The following is a 12,436-nucleotide window of genomic DNA, read 5'->3' on the forward strand; positions in this document are numbered from 1 at the left end:
GATTTCCCCAGCTGTATTGTCAAAGTGGGCGGTCCACCTCTAAGGTCAACTTGTGGGCATTTTTTGCATATAATATAATTCACATATAATATTTTACTTGGTTCTCACAACACGGATGGAACACGAGCAGGAGTTACCTCCATTTTAAAGATGAGGAAGTTAAAGTCTCCAGCGGTGAACAGCCTTACTACCTGAGGTCACACACAGTTAGGCACTGAGAGAACTGTAACTAAACACCGACTCTCTGTACTCAGTCTAATGCCCTTGGTACTCTACCAACTTGAGGAGCGATCATCTCAGGAGTGAACTGCTAATTCTTTGGTAAGGCAGATTATTAGAGCCTCTTCTGGTGCTGTTTCTCTAAACTGATTCAATGGTTTCTTTGCTTTTGGTTCATTTAGAAAGGTAGGATACAGCACTTTTCAGAAGTGGCTGCAACAATATCTTCCTTCACACATGTTTTTCTACTATGTGACCTTGGTACTTCCTCATCAAAACATGGAGTCTAATTCTACCCCCCCACCCCCCCACCTTGAATCTAGGTAGGCTTATAACTAATTTGACAAATAGAATATGACAGAAGTGATATTTCTGATGCTAGGTCATAAATGGGATGCAGGTTTTTCTCTTTTCTTTTTTTCCCTCTCACACACTCATATTTGGAGCTCTGAGCTACTACAAAAAAGTTTGATTATCCTGAGGCCACTGTGTCGTGAGGAAGCCAAACCATGTGGAGGGGTCACATGTGGGTGCTCCAGTAGACAATCCTCGATTTTGAGTGAACCCAGACATGTAAATGAAAGTGCCTTCAGATGACTTCAGTGCCCAGACACCGATTCACTCCCAGCCTTTGCGTTTTCCTGAGGCCCAGACACCATGGAGGAGAAACGAACCATCCCCACTGTGCCCTGACCAGAAGTCTGACTCCCAGAATCTGCAAGTTTAGTTAAGTGGTTGTTTCAAACCATTAAGTTTCTTTATCCTTCCATAATTTTTTATTATGGTAAAATATACATAATATAAAATTCACCGCTTTAATCATGCTTAAGTGTATACTCAATGGCATTAAGTACCAAACCACTAAGTTCTGAGGTCATTTTTTTATACAGTAATATTAAGTGGAACAGGTAAGAACCCATGCTATGTTTAGAATAGAGCACATGAGCTGATTTATTAATAGAGGTTGATTTATTAACATCTGGCTGGGCTTAGCCAGGTGTGTGCACCTGGTATACGAGAGTGGGCTTGTGTTCAAGATGTTAGCTTCTGGATCCGTTCCCATCTTGAGCTACTTTCCTTTGCGTCAGCTGCTGTTCTATGATAGTGCCTATATTTGTTAAATGGATGAATAAATTAAATAATAGAAGGTGGGTGGAGTAGGACTCTGGCTATTTAGGACCTGCTAAATACACATTCTTTTACTGGGCTTACATCTGACGTTCTGCCCCTTCCACCCAAGCTGCGAATTCCCTTTAAAAATGAAAATCCCACGGCAGTTGGCATTATTAGCTCCTTATAACAAGAACGGAAAGAGAGCGAGCTTAAATTCCACTTCTTAGTCTGATTCTTGGGAACACTGATGAGCATATTTGACTCAGAAAACTCTCTTTGCCAGAGGCCAGAAAAAAATGTACTTGGTAGCATGTTGGCTATTCTTAGAGCTAACGGTCTCAGAGGATTGGACTCAGGCCCACGCCAGGCTCCCGTTACACCCTCTAGCTCAGTGCTGTGTGTAATTAGGCTCATAGGCATTATTGCTGATTGGCCTTGAGTGCTGGGAAGTGAAGTCTGCGTTACGAGCCTCCCCCATTATACTAGGCTCTGTTTCTTTCCCCTCCTCCAGTTGACCATATAATATTATCTGACAAGGAGTTGAAGGAATAATAATAGCTACCAGTTACCACATGCTAGAGATTTCAACCCCCAACAGGATTTTACAGTGACAAAATCAGGTGTGCCCCAATGCAACTTTACTTTTCTGGAACTGAACTTCATTTCTGAGAACAGAAACCATGAGAGTTTTGTTCCCACAGCAGAGCTAACACCTAGCATGGTGCCCAGCACCATAAATGCCAATAAATATTTATTGAACAAATGAATGACATCAGAGTTCTAAACAGAAGCCCAAGGACATTAGGCAGTTTGCCCAAGGTCAAATAGTCAATAGCAAGATACTGTCTTGAGTCCCTTCTCCTGTGGCACAGTTTCCTGGGAGATTCATTCATTTGTTTCTTCATCTGTCAGGGCTCTTTTGGATGCAAGGGACAGAGAACCCAACTCTGATTTCCTTCGGCAAGATATGGGATCAGAATGCTTCGATGACTCAAGAATCCAGGACATAAATGGCTTCAGACACAGCAGGATCCAGGAGCTTAACCATGTCATTGGGATTTGACCTCTCTCTTACCACTGCTGCCTAGAATGGGAGCACCTGCCATTCATTATCCTCATTTCTGTCTGTCTCATCTGTTTCCTTGGATCTGCAATGGTCACTTGCCCATGACCAGCCACGGGGGCAGGAGAGAGTGACTTTTCCTTGGCTAGGTCTGGGCTACGTGTCAGCTCTGGAGCCAAAGAGGGAGTCAGTTCTTACATGGATCACATGAGTGAGAATGGGAAAGGGAGGGTTCTCTAGAAGGAAGTGGGGTGCTGCTGCTGGGAGCGGGATGGCAAGAAGTGTTGCTTACGGCATTCACCAAACATTTCCTCGGCCATCTTGTGTGGAAGCCTGTTTGGGAAACAGCTGCAAAGATGAATATGACACAGGCTTTTCCACCTGGGGGGTTTATGCTGCAATGGAGGGTCCGAGCTGTATAGTCAGGGAAAACTAAGATGCATAGCAAATGTGGTTGCAGCATCCTGACCGGCGACTCACCCACCCTGTTCACTGTCCAGTTGCAAGGTGACAGCTGAGGTTTCTGACTGTTCAGCTTCCACCGGAAACTATATTTCCCAACCCCCCCCCCTTCTCCTCGATGCCACCACCATCACCACCTCTCAGGAAAACTCCTTTCCCAAGGTTCTAGGAATAGCGTTCTGTCTCCCCTCACTTCTGGGTAATGCTTCAGTGCTTCTTACAGAGAAACTGGTTGGTGTTTTCCTCCTCTACTAGACTGTCTGATCTGTCTTAGTGTTATTCCCAGTGCTCGGTGGAGAATACATGCCAAATCAATATCTGAGGAAAAACAAAAGAATGACGTCTGTGGACCCTCGTTAAGGATGGAGTGAATGAATGATGTAGCTGTTGCAAGGCTATGAGATTCATTACAGAAGCAGAGGAGTCAGGTTCTAAGTACTGTGTTCACAAGTACAGTGTTTACTGTTGTTCACCTCGCCTAGCACAGAGCCGGTGCGCAGTAAATATTTACTGCACGAATGGGGGAGTGCATGCATCTTCTCAATCCCTTTTATGAGCCAACTCATGCTCTCCTCTTGGGGGAAAAAAAAAAAAAAAAAAAGGAGAACCTGGGCGTGCCGAAGTGTGGCTCCATCTAGTGGACATACCAGGATTATGCCTGGAACGTGAGCGTTTTTCTCCCCACTGGCTTTGAACTGTAGCTTCTCTAAATTGCTTGTTTGCACTTCACCCAGTTTGGCATGGGCTGCGGAGTATGGCTGGATAGCCCTGCAGGTGAGCGAAACCTATCTGAAACCCTGAAATGGGAAGTTGGAGAAAGAAGTTAAGGTCTAATATACGAAATAACTTAGAACAGCTCATGTGCAAAGAGCACTGGACCAGGTGTCCACAGTTCTATCACTAGTGTGCTGGGTGACCTTGGGCAACTCACTTGCTCTCTCTGAACTTGAGTTTTATCATCACACAGCTATGTATCCTTTGGACCCCTAGTCTAATGCTCAGATCCCAGCACAGCCTCATGGGACACATGGGGACCACAGCGAGGAAACTGGCTTTAGATGAAGTAAGGAGCCCAAGACCTCACAGCTGATAAAGGTCAGACCAGGATTTGAATGCAGATCTGTCTGACTCCAACCTGACCTGTTGGCCTTGCTCTGGACAACCTCTTCAGTTGTTCTTCTCTCAAGCCATTCTATGGTTCTACACATCTTCTTGAACCTCTCTCCTTTTGAGAGACTGCACAGCAAATCTTCAGTTAAGGTCATCAATAGGTTCTTGGAACTGTGATGAAATGACATATGATGAAACCAATTCTACCATAGGTGAATTGATATAAACATGTGTTAAGTTCCTATGGCATCTCATTAATGTACAAACAAAATGACATTGGCTTATTCTTGGGATGCTTCCGGAGGGTGCAGCTAAAAGCAAAGTTGTCTTTACAGCATTCTCAGCAACAGAAGGAAAGTGAACCCTTTGTCCCCCAAGCGGAGGTCAAAATAAGAAGCTGGTCAATGCTGACCGTGCCTTCCTCATCCTCAAGAGGGAATAAAGGAGGCTTCTGCCCACAGGCCCTGCCAGCCTTGCCTCGTATGAAAACCTCTAAGAAGCAGTTGAGCCTTTGAAGTCTTTCTCAGCTCTAACAAGGGACTAAAAATCAAACCTCCTAATTTCTGACTTTGTGTTAATGCAGCTGCGCTCAGCTCCCTGCACCCCGTGATAATGGAGGTCAAGTCTCAGAGGCCAGGGGATGCCTCTTTGGAGTGTGTCTCTGAGTAAGTGATGCCAAGCTCCGAGTCTCTGTTGGGTGGAATCAGCCTTTAGGAGACTTCCCCCAGCAGATTTCTCTATTTATCAGCAAGGCTGAGGACCCAGATCAGTGGGACCTAGCCTGCTAAAAGTCAAAATTCTGAGTCAGGAAAGATGTGGGCTCAGAAGCATAACAGGCCAATTGCATCTCCTGTGTCACCCATCACCTTGCTGGGCATGACCATGACAATCACTGACCTTGGGCCCATCTGCCAAAGAGGTGCAGGGATGGTCCTAGAGGTGAGGGGTTGTCTGCTCACCTCCAGCCACCTCACTTCATGCTACGAGTTGGCCTGGCTGTGTCTGCATGTCAGGGAGCATCTGCTGGAACCCCACCTTCCTCATCTCTGTCCCCAGTGACAATCAATACCCATTAAATAGTGGTGCATCTGAATTAAACCCTTACACCACTCAACATCCCTTTCTCAAACAAAACTCACAACAAAAGCCTGGGCAAGGACGTTGACCTTGGCAGAATAGTTCACCACAGGTACACATGGGTAACCTTTGTCTGAGCCCATAAAGCTTTTTCTTCCTCTTCTGAATAGTGATCAGAATAGTCATTTTAAAAAAAACAGTGGGGAAGAGAGAGGCACCTTATTCGTTCCCCCCTCTCTTTAAAGGAAGCATCATAACAAAGTGCCATGGCGAAGAGGAAGGTCCGCATTCCGGCTCTGCACTTCCTACCTTTATAACCTTGCTGTTGGCACCTCCGTTTCTCTGTCTGGAAAAGGGGACTACAAGTCCTCAAGTAGGAGTCACTGTGAGGATTGAGAACAGGAATGTAAAGCACTTGGTACAGTGTCTGCCACATAATAAATGCTCGATAGATGTGAGATCTTGCCATCATGTCCCAGCCAGAGCTGTGTTGGGTTTCATTGGTTTTTGTATTTATTATATGTACATTGCAGGATGCCTTTTCATGGAAGGTGTGTATGGGATTGAGCTGTGGTGGTCCTTTATCTGACAGCAAATCATTCTCTAAAACTGACCCTGCCCTTCCCTGCCAGCTGCTGCACTCAAAATGTAAAAGAGGAACGCCCAGTGTTGCGCTGGCCGAAAAGTCCGTATGTTTTTTTCTGTAAAATAAAAGACGCATTTTTCATTTTCACCGATAACTTTATTTGATCTGGATATCTTGAGTATGTTGGCTACCTCCTGTGTGGTAGAACTTTGATTGTTCTCAATTAATGTCTTGATTTGATCACTGTCAACTTCAATTGGTCTACCCGACCATGGAGCATTGTCCAGCGAGAAATCTCCAGCACCAAACTTTGCAAACTGTTTTTGACACATTCCATCAGTCAGAGCATCTTCTCCATACACTGCACAAATCTTTTATGGTGTTTCAGTTGCATTTTTTACCTTCTTAAAATAATAAAGCATATGCCGAGAATGTATTATTGTCTTTCATTTTCAATATTAAGATGGCTACACAAAAATTCACCAATTTTGATAAGTTTTTAAAAAATGCACGCTGGTATGACAGCTGTCACAATACAATCTAACAAAATTGTTTCGAATGAAGTTAAAGACAACTGAGCACTGCTAGAGCCACCTTATGGAAAAACCAAATGAACTTTTTGGCCAATCCAATATAAAAGATCAGAAAAGTCACCACTGTCTCGTGCACTGAAAATGATATTTCAGTCCCACAGAAGCATCTCTGATGCCGCTCACAGAGGCACACTAGTCAGGCACTGTTCCCCTCACATCTGGGATAAAATGTGACAATTGGCTGACAGTCATATAGTACAATTCCCTACCTAGGAACTCAGGGCAGGAGATGAAAAAATGCTGGGATCTCCAGGAGCTCCAGAGAGTGATACTGTCAAGAGCGTATGAGTTCTCACACTGGAACCCAGCAGATGACACCTCAAACTCAAGCATGTAGAAAGGTGGGAGCTGTCGGGCTGCCCCAGGCTGGATGGCTGACAGAGCCATAGCTGGCCTTTGGGGACCTGAGGCTGTGGGCTGGGTGGATTCAACCAATCGACGATAAGATCAATAGTGGCCTGGTTTTTCCCTTCCTCCTCCCTGTTTGCCAGACACGGTGTTCCGCATTTTGACAGAGCACCCCTCCCCCCTGCCCTCATTGCTGCAGGAGTGTCTCTTCATCACCTGCTGCATCAGTGAGGTGACATTCCCATTCTGTAGGTGAGAAGACTGAGGCTGATGGGAACTCACCAGGCCCCTGTGGCCATACTGATGCATGACTCAGGGTTTTGTCTGTTGAGTCTGGTTTGAAAAATGCATAACAGATTCCCAGATTTCATTCTCCTCTCCAAAATGGCCCTTCCTGCCCTTGCTGGTGTGGCTCAGTGGATTGAGTGTCAGCCTGTAAACCAAAAGGTCGCTGGTTCGATTCCCAGTCAGGATACATGCCTGGGTCCCCAGCTGGGGGTGTGCAAGAGGCAACAGGTGATGGATGTTTCTTTCTCCCTCCCTTCCCCTCTCTCTATAAATAAATAAATAACATCTTTAAAAAAAGAATGCAGTAAAATATTTAAAAATAAAAACAAATGGTCCTTTCCTAACTTGATCTACCGAAATCCATTTTTCCCTTTTATAAAAAGGAGTTTCATTTTTCAGAGTCTGAATTGCTTCTAGCTACTTTTTCTCTTCCCAGCTGCTGAGCTTTGGTAGACCATTTCTCTTCCTTCTGTATTCGTTAAACAAGAATAATGAATCGATGTGCTGCCTCACTAACTTGATGAGGTTAAATAGGGTGCCAGGCTTTAATGAAATGCAGCACTGGCAAAAATGAAGGTTGGGAGGTCATTACAAATTCTGCATAAGATATAGCAAGACTCATCTGTTTTCTGAGGTGAAGTACATGATTAATATCAGAAGGAGAGAACTAATAGTGACAAAATCCCTGAGTTATAAGGGACATTTAAATCCTACCCTCCTTTACTGCTCGACTCTCTGTCAAGTGGTGGCTTTCCTTGAATGCTGCCTGTAATGGGGAACTCACTACCCCCATACACAGCTCATTCCATCTTTGGAAAACTCTGCTCTGACTTTTAACCTTTCTTATTTATATCTAAGTGAAATCTGAACCCTTGAAGAGTCCATCATGGGGACAGCTTTAATCCTGTGGCCATGCTGGGCGAGGCTAATTCCTCTTATCCACGACACTTCTCCTGCTATTTGAGGACAGCCATTATGGCCACTCACATCTCTTCTATGGGCCAAACCTCCCTGTTCTTTCAGCTGCTCTTTTACCTTCTGGTTATTGCTTTCTAATGAGGCTGCAATTTCCCTGTGACCTTAATTAAGTGAAGAGAGCATCTGCCATGTTCATAACTACCCTTCATAATTCTGTATTTGTAGAAATCCCTTACGTCTTGTCTCCCTAATGAAGTAGTAAGAACTGAGATTCCCAGCCTCACCTGCAGCTTGGACACAGTCATGTGATCTAAACCCTGCATAATGCAGGCAGAGAAAGAGGCAGTGAGCTTTCTGGAGCAGATTGAGTTCTGGATACAAGGCAACAGTCACTGTCACGGGAATCAAGTTCCTGGGGACTGTGGAACTGCCATTACTGATTTTGGCCTTCATAGTATTTGGTGGCAGCAATGACCCCATCAGGCCTTTATCTGTGTCCCAAAAGCTCCACCTTTAAGTGGCTTCTCTAGCCCTCTCCACAATTGTGTGAATTGTGTAATATCTTTGAATAAATCCCCTTTCTTCTTCTTTTTTATGTACTTATTGATTTGAGAGAGAGCGAGGAAGTGAGAGAGAGAAAGAGCGAGAGAGAGAGAGAGAGAGAGAGAGAGAGAGAGAGAGAGAGAGAGAGAGAGAGAGGCATCAATTTGTTGTTCTACTTATCCATGCATTCATTGGTTGATTCTTGCATGTGCCCTGACCAGGGATCAAACCCGCAACCTTGGTGTATGGGGGCAATGTTCTAACCAACTGAGCTACCTGGCTAGGGCTCCCCTTTTGTTCTTCAGTTGCCAGACTTGTTTGCTGCTAGGAACTCTGACTCAAAGGGGCCCTGAACTGAATGCAGAACCCCACCAGGAATCCTTCCAGTGCAGACAGACCATAATCTCCTCCTAGCGACCATGCTTCTGTTAATGCAGCCTACAGCTGAATGAACTTGTCTCAGTGACCACATCACACTGCTAACTAACACGAAACTAAAACCCTCACATTTCAGGGTCAGGGATCCACCCCCTGTTCTTAGGAATTTTTAGAAAAACAGACTTTATGTACTTTCTTATTACTTGTTCAACAGAAAACAATGTCTGAGCTTCCAACCACAATATTTAATGTATGAGAGGGATTCCTTTGAAGTGCCAAATATGCAGTGATTGCCTTGACAAGGAAAGAAAATAATGAGGAATTGCAGATAAAATCCTGTCACTTTTTCTCTGTCCCCATGGCCCACAAGTGACAGGTCTCAAGGTCAGCCAGCAGCCATTGTGAGCCGGCTGCTTCATTCCTTCCTCCTCACTATCAAAGTATTCTGAAGTGTCTTTGATTATTCCCTTCTTGATCCTCCTGGGCGTCTCTACTGCTCTCAGGGGGGGCCTAGTGGATGTAGAAAGAAGCCTCATAAAAGTCTAAAGGTAAACAAGAACTCTCTGCTTTCTTTCTCCTGTCAATCCTGGAGGAAAAAGAACAAATAATAGGGGGAGAGGCTGGGTCCTTAATGCCACAGCAGAGAGTGAGTCCCGTATTTGTATTAGCATCGGTAAACATCCGTGAAATAAATACATGGGACTTAGACCACAGGCAGCCCAGGAAAAAGCAAGGGTAGAACGGGGTTGTGTGTGAGCAGTTCCTGAGGCTTTATTCTGATGGTTTGAACCCTCCACCTAGAACAATCTCCTGTTAAGTGGTTTTCTCAGAGGTACTGCTGAAGTTACCTCATGGTTTGGGTCAGCAGGAAAGGCTCATAATCACTCATGAGGCTGAGAGCCCAGCAAGGCCAGGTGACAAGACAAAAGCCATAGGTGGGTCTGGCAGCAGAAAGGATTTGAGATGAGTCTGACCACCATGCCCTACACCCTCGCTCCTCAAAGAGTGGTCCCTGGAGCAGCAGCAGAAGCATCGCCTGGAAATGCAGACTCTTAAGACTGACCCAGCCCCACTGAATCAGACCTGCCTTTGAGGAGCTCCTCAGAGATGTGCACATAGAGTGAGTTCGAGGAGCACATCCTTATATCATCGATGAAATGTTGGGACGTTGTGGAGTCACAGAAGGACCCTATTGTGGAAATGAAAGGCCATTTAGCCCACGTGGGAGCAGTGGACCTTCGTGATCCATCACCAACACCCAACTGGGGCTGATGTCACAGGACAGTCTCGCCTCCATGCTGTAGGACGAGGAAGTCGCGTCCAGCTCTCAGGAGATGCAATTGTTTTCTGGGAGTGACGAGCAGAGAGTCAGCTGCCAGAGCCAAGCTGTCTTCCTGCCATACTTCCTGACATGCTCATGCATTTGGTTAAAAGGACATGGGACCCTGGGGAAGACTACTCAACAATAAAGAAAGAACAGATTCTCAATACATGCAACATCCTTGGATGGATTTCAGGGCATTGTGCTGAGTGAATAAAGCCACCTACTGTGTGCTTCCATTGATATAATATTCTCAGAATGACAACATGCCAGGGGTCAGGGATGGTGGGTGTGGAAGAAAGGGGTTGGGGGAGGCTGTGAAAGGGCAGCAGGAGAGAGCGGTCTCTGTGATGGAGTAGTGCGTGTGGCGGTTAAACGCCTATCCTAGCCTGGGAGGGAACCAGACACCCGCATTATACCCGCGTCATTTTCCTGGTTTTCATGTTGTGCTAGATGGTACATGGGGGGAAATTGGGTGCAGGATACATGGGACCTCTCTGTACTCTCTCTGCAACTTCCTGTGAATCTGCAGGTATTTAAAAACAAAATGTGAAAGAACAAAGCAATGTTAAAAGGAAAAGGGAGTCACGAGACCATCCCCTGGTGAGATGCATCCTTGTGATAAAATATCCTTGGGGCCTGTGGTGAGAGGTCCATTTTCTGAGGTCCTTCTGGATGCCATCTGGGGTGTTCTATCACACTGAATAGTGTCCCCACAATGCTCTAATACAGGAATGTGGTAAGAGGCGTGTGCCCTGTCCCCGTCTAGGCACACAGAACATCAGCTCAGAGAAGTCTCATTTAGCGTGGAGGAAACAGGTCCAGAATGGAGAAGAGGCCTGGCCAAGGTCACCCGCGTAGCCGATGCAGCCACAAGCCCCGAGGTGAGACCTGGTGCCCAGCCCAGAGCCCCTCCATGACACCACCTTCCTCCTCTCTCTGCAGCTCTTCGTCCTCGAGGTTTGATATGGCATTAAAACTCTGAACTCGTCTGAAAGAAAGTTAACTCTAAAATGCGGTATCTAAAGAGCGTATCAGTGATATCAGGGCATCTCTTCTAATTGCCTATTCACGCCGACAGATTGTCTTTTCACATTCTGAGCTAAACTCGGAGATGTGTCCTCTCGCGGGCACTTGTTATCTCACTGCCTCATCAGTCATGGGAGCTCACGTGCGTGCTGTAACTGCTGAGGACCAGTTCTATTTTTTCCTACCAGCAGGAAGTTTCAAATCTGCTGGGTTATTTTTAAAGAGGGTGAAAAAATAGGCATCACACCAGCTTCCGCAGTGGCCCTGTCTGAAGGCACGTGCTGCTTGATTCAAGGCACCGGCCAGCTGTGCGGACCAGAGGGGACAGGAAGCTCCACCAGGGAGACTTCTCAGTGGAGGGGTGAGCAGGGAGTGTCACACACCCAAGTGGCAGAAAAGGACATGGGCCTGACTGCTGACTTGAGAAGGACAGGGATCCTGGATTTTTACGGAGTTGACATCTGTTTGTTTCATGTGGGGATTGGTGACAACTCCAAAGGGCCACGGTCCCCAGTACTGGGCTGAAAGGTGGGGCTCCAGTGGGTCTGGGACCTGCTCAGTCATTTGTGGAGCTCTGAGCTTTAGACTTCTGTCGTATGAGTCACTAAGGTATCTCACATTCCTGCGTAGATGAGGAGTCTGGGAGAGCTACTGCCTGCAACTCTAATTGAGGAAACATAGCATTTACATGAACTTGGCTTCTGTTGACAAACATTTTTATCCCTGACTTTGTGCAAGGCACTTGTGCTAGGAAGTAGGACTGCAACAGACTCCTCCAGAGAGAATTTCCCTGCACCGCCGGATAAGCAGCAAAACCCCAGAGAATCACAAGCCATCATGAGAAGTGCTGCAGAAAGTTCTAGAAATGGAGGGCAAAATCATTAGCCCTCCTTTCATTGTGAGTCATCCATTTTCCTTCCCCCTGCTCAGTCTTTGGAGATTGCAAGGCTTTTTCTCTGCTGCTAACAGTGTAGGATCCACACAAAACGCCTCCTTAAATCCTCCCAACCACCCTAGGAATGAATTACATTTATTTATTTATTTAATTATTTTTAAAATAATTTATTTATTTATTTTTGGAGAGAGGGGAAAGAAGAAAGAGAGGGAAAGAAACATCACTGTGTGGTTGCCTCTCACGCGCCCCCAACGTGCAACCTAGTCATGTGCCCTGACTGGGAATCGAACCAGTGACACTTAGCTCACAGGCCGATGCTCAATCCACTGAGCCACAGCAGCCAGGTCTGTAATGAGTTATATTTAAACCCAATTCCTCAAAACGGGAGAATGAAAACCAGGTAAAGCAACTTGTCCAGTGTCTCCAGGCTGGTCCGAGGCCACTCGGCCTGGAATGTGGTTTTGGGGCCGGCACGTACGTAGCCTGACAGTTG

Source organism: Furipterus horrens, unplaced genomic scaffold (assembly GCF_987537825.1).
Source record: "Furipterus horrens unplaced genomic scaffold, mFurHor1.1.pri manual_scaffold_4, whole genome shotgun sequence".
NCBI lineage: Eukaryota > Metazoa > Chordata > Mammalia > Chiroptera > Furipteridae > Furipterus > Furipterus horrens.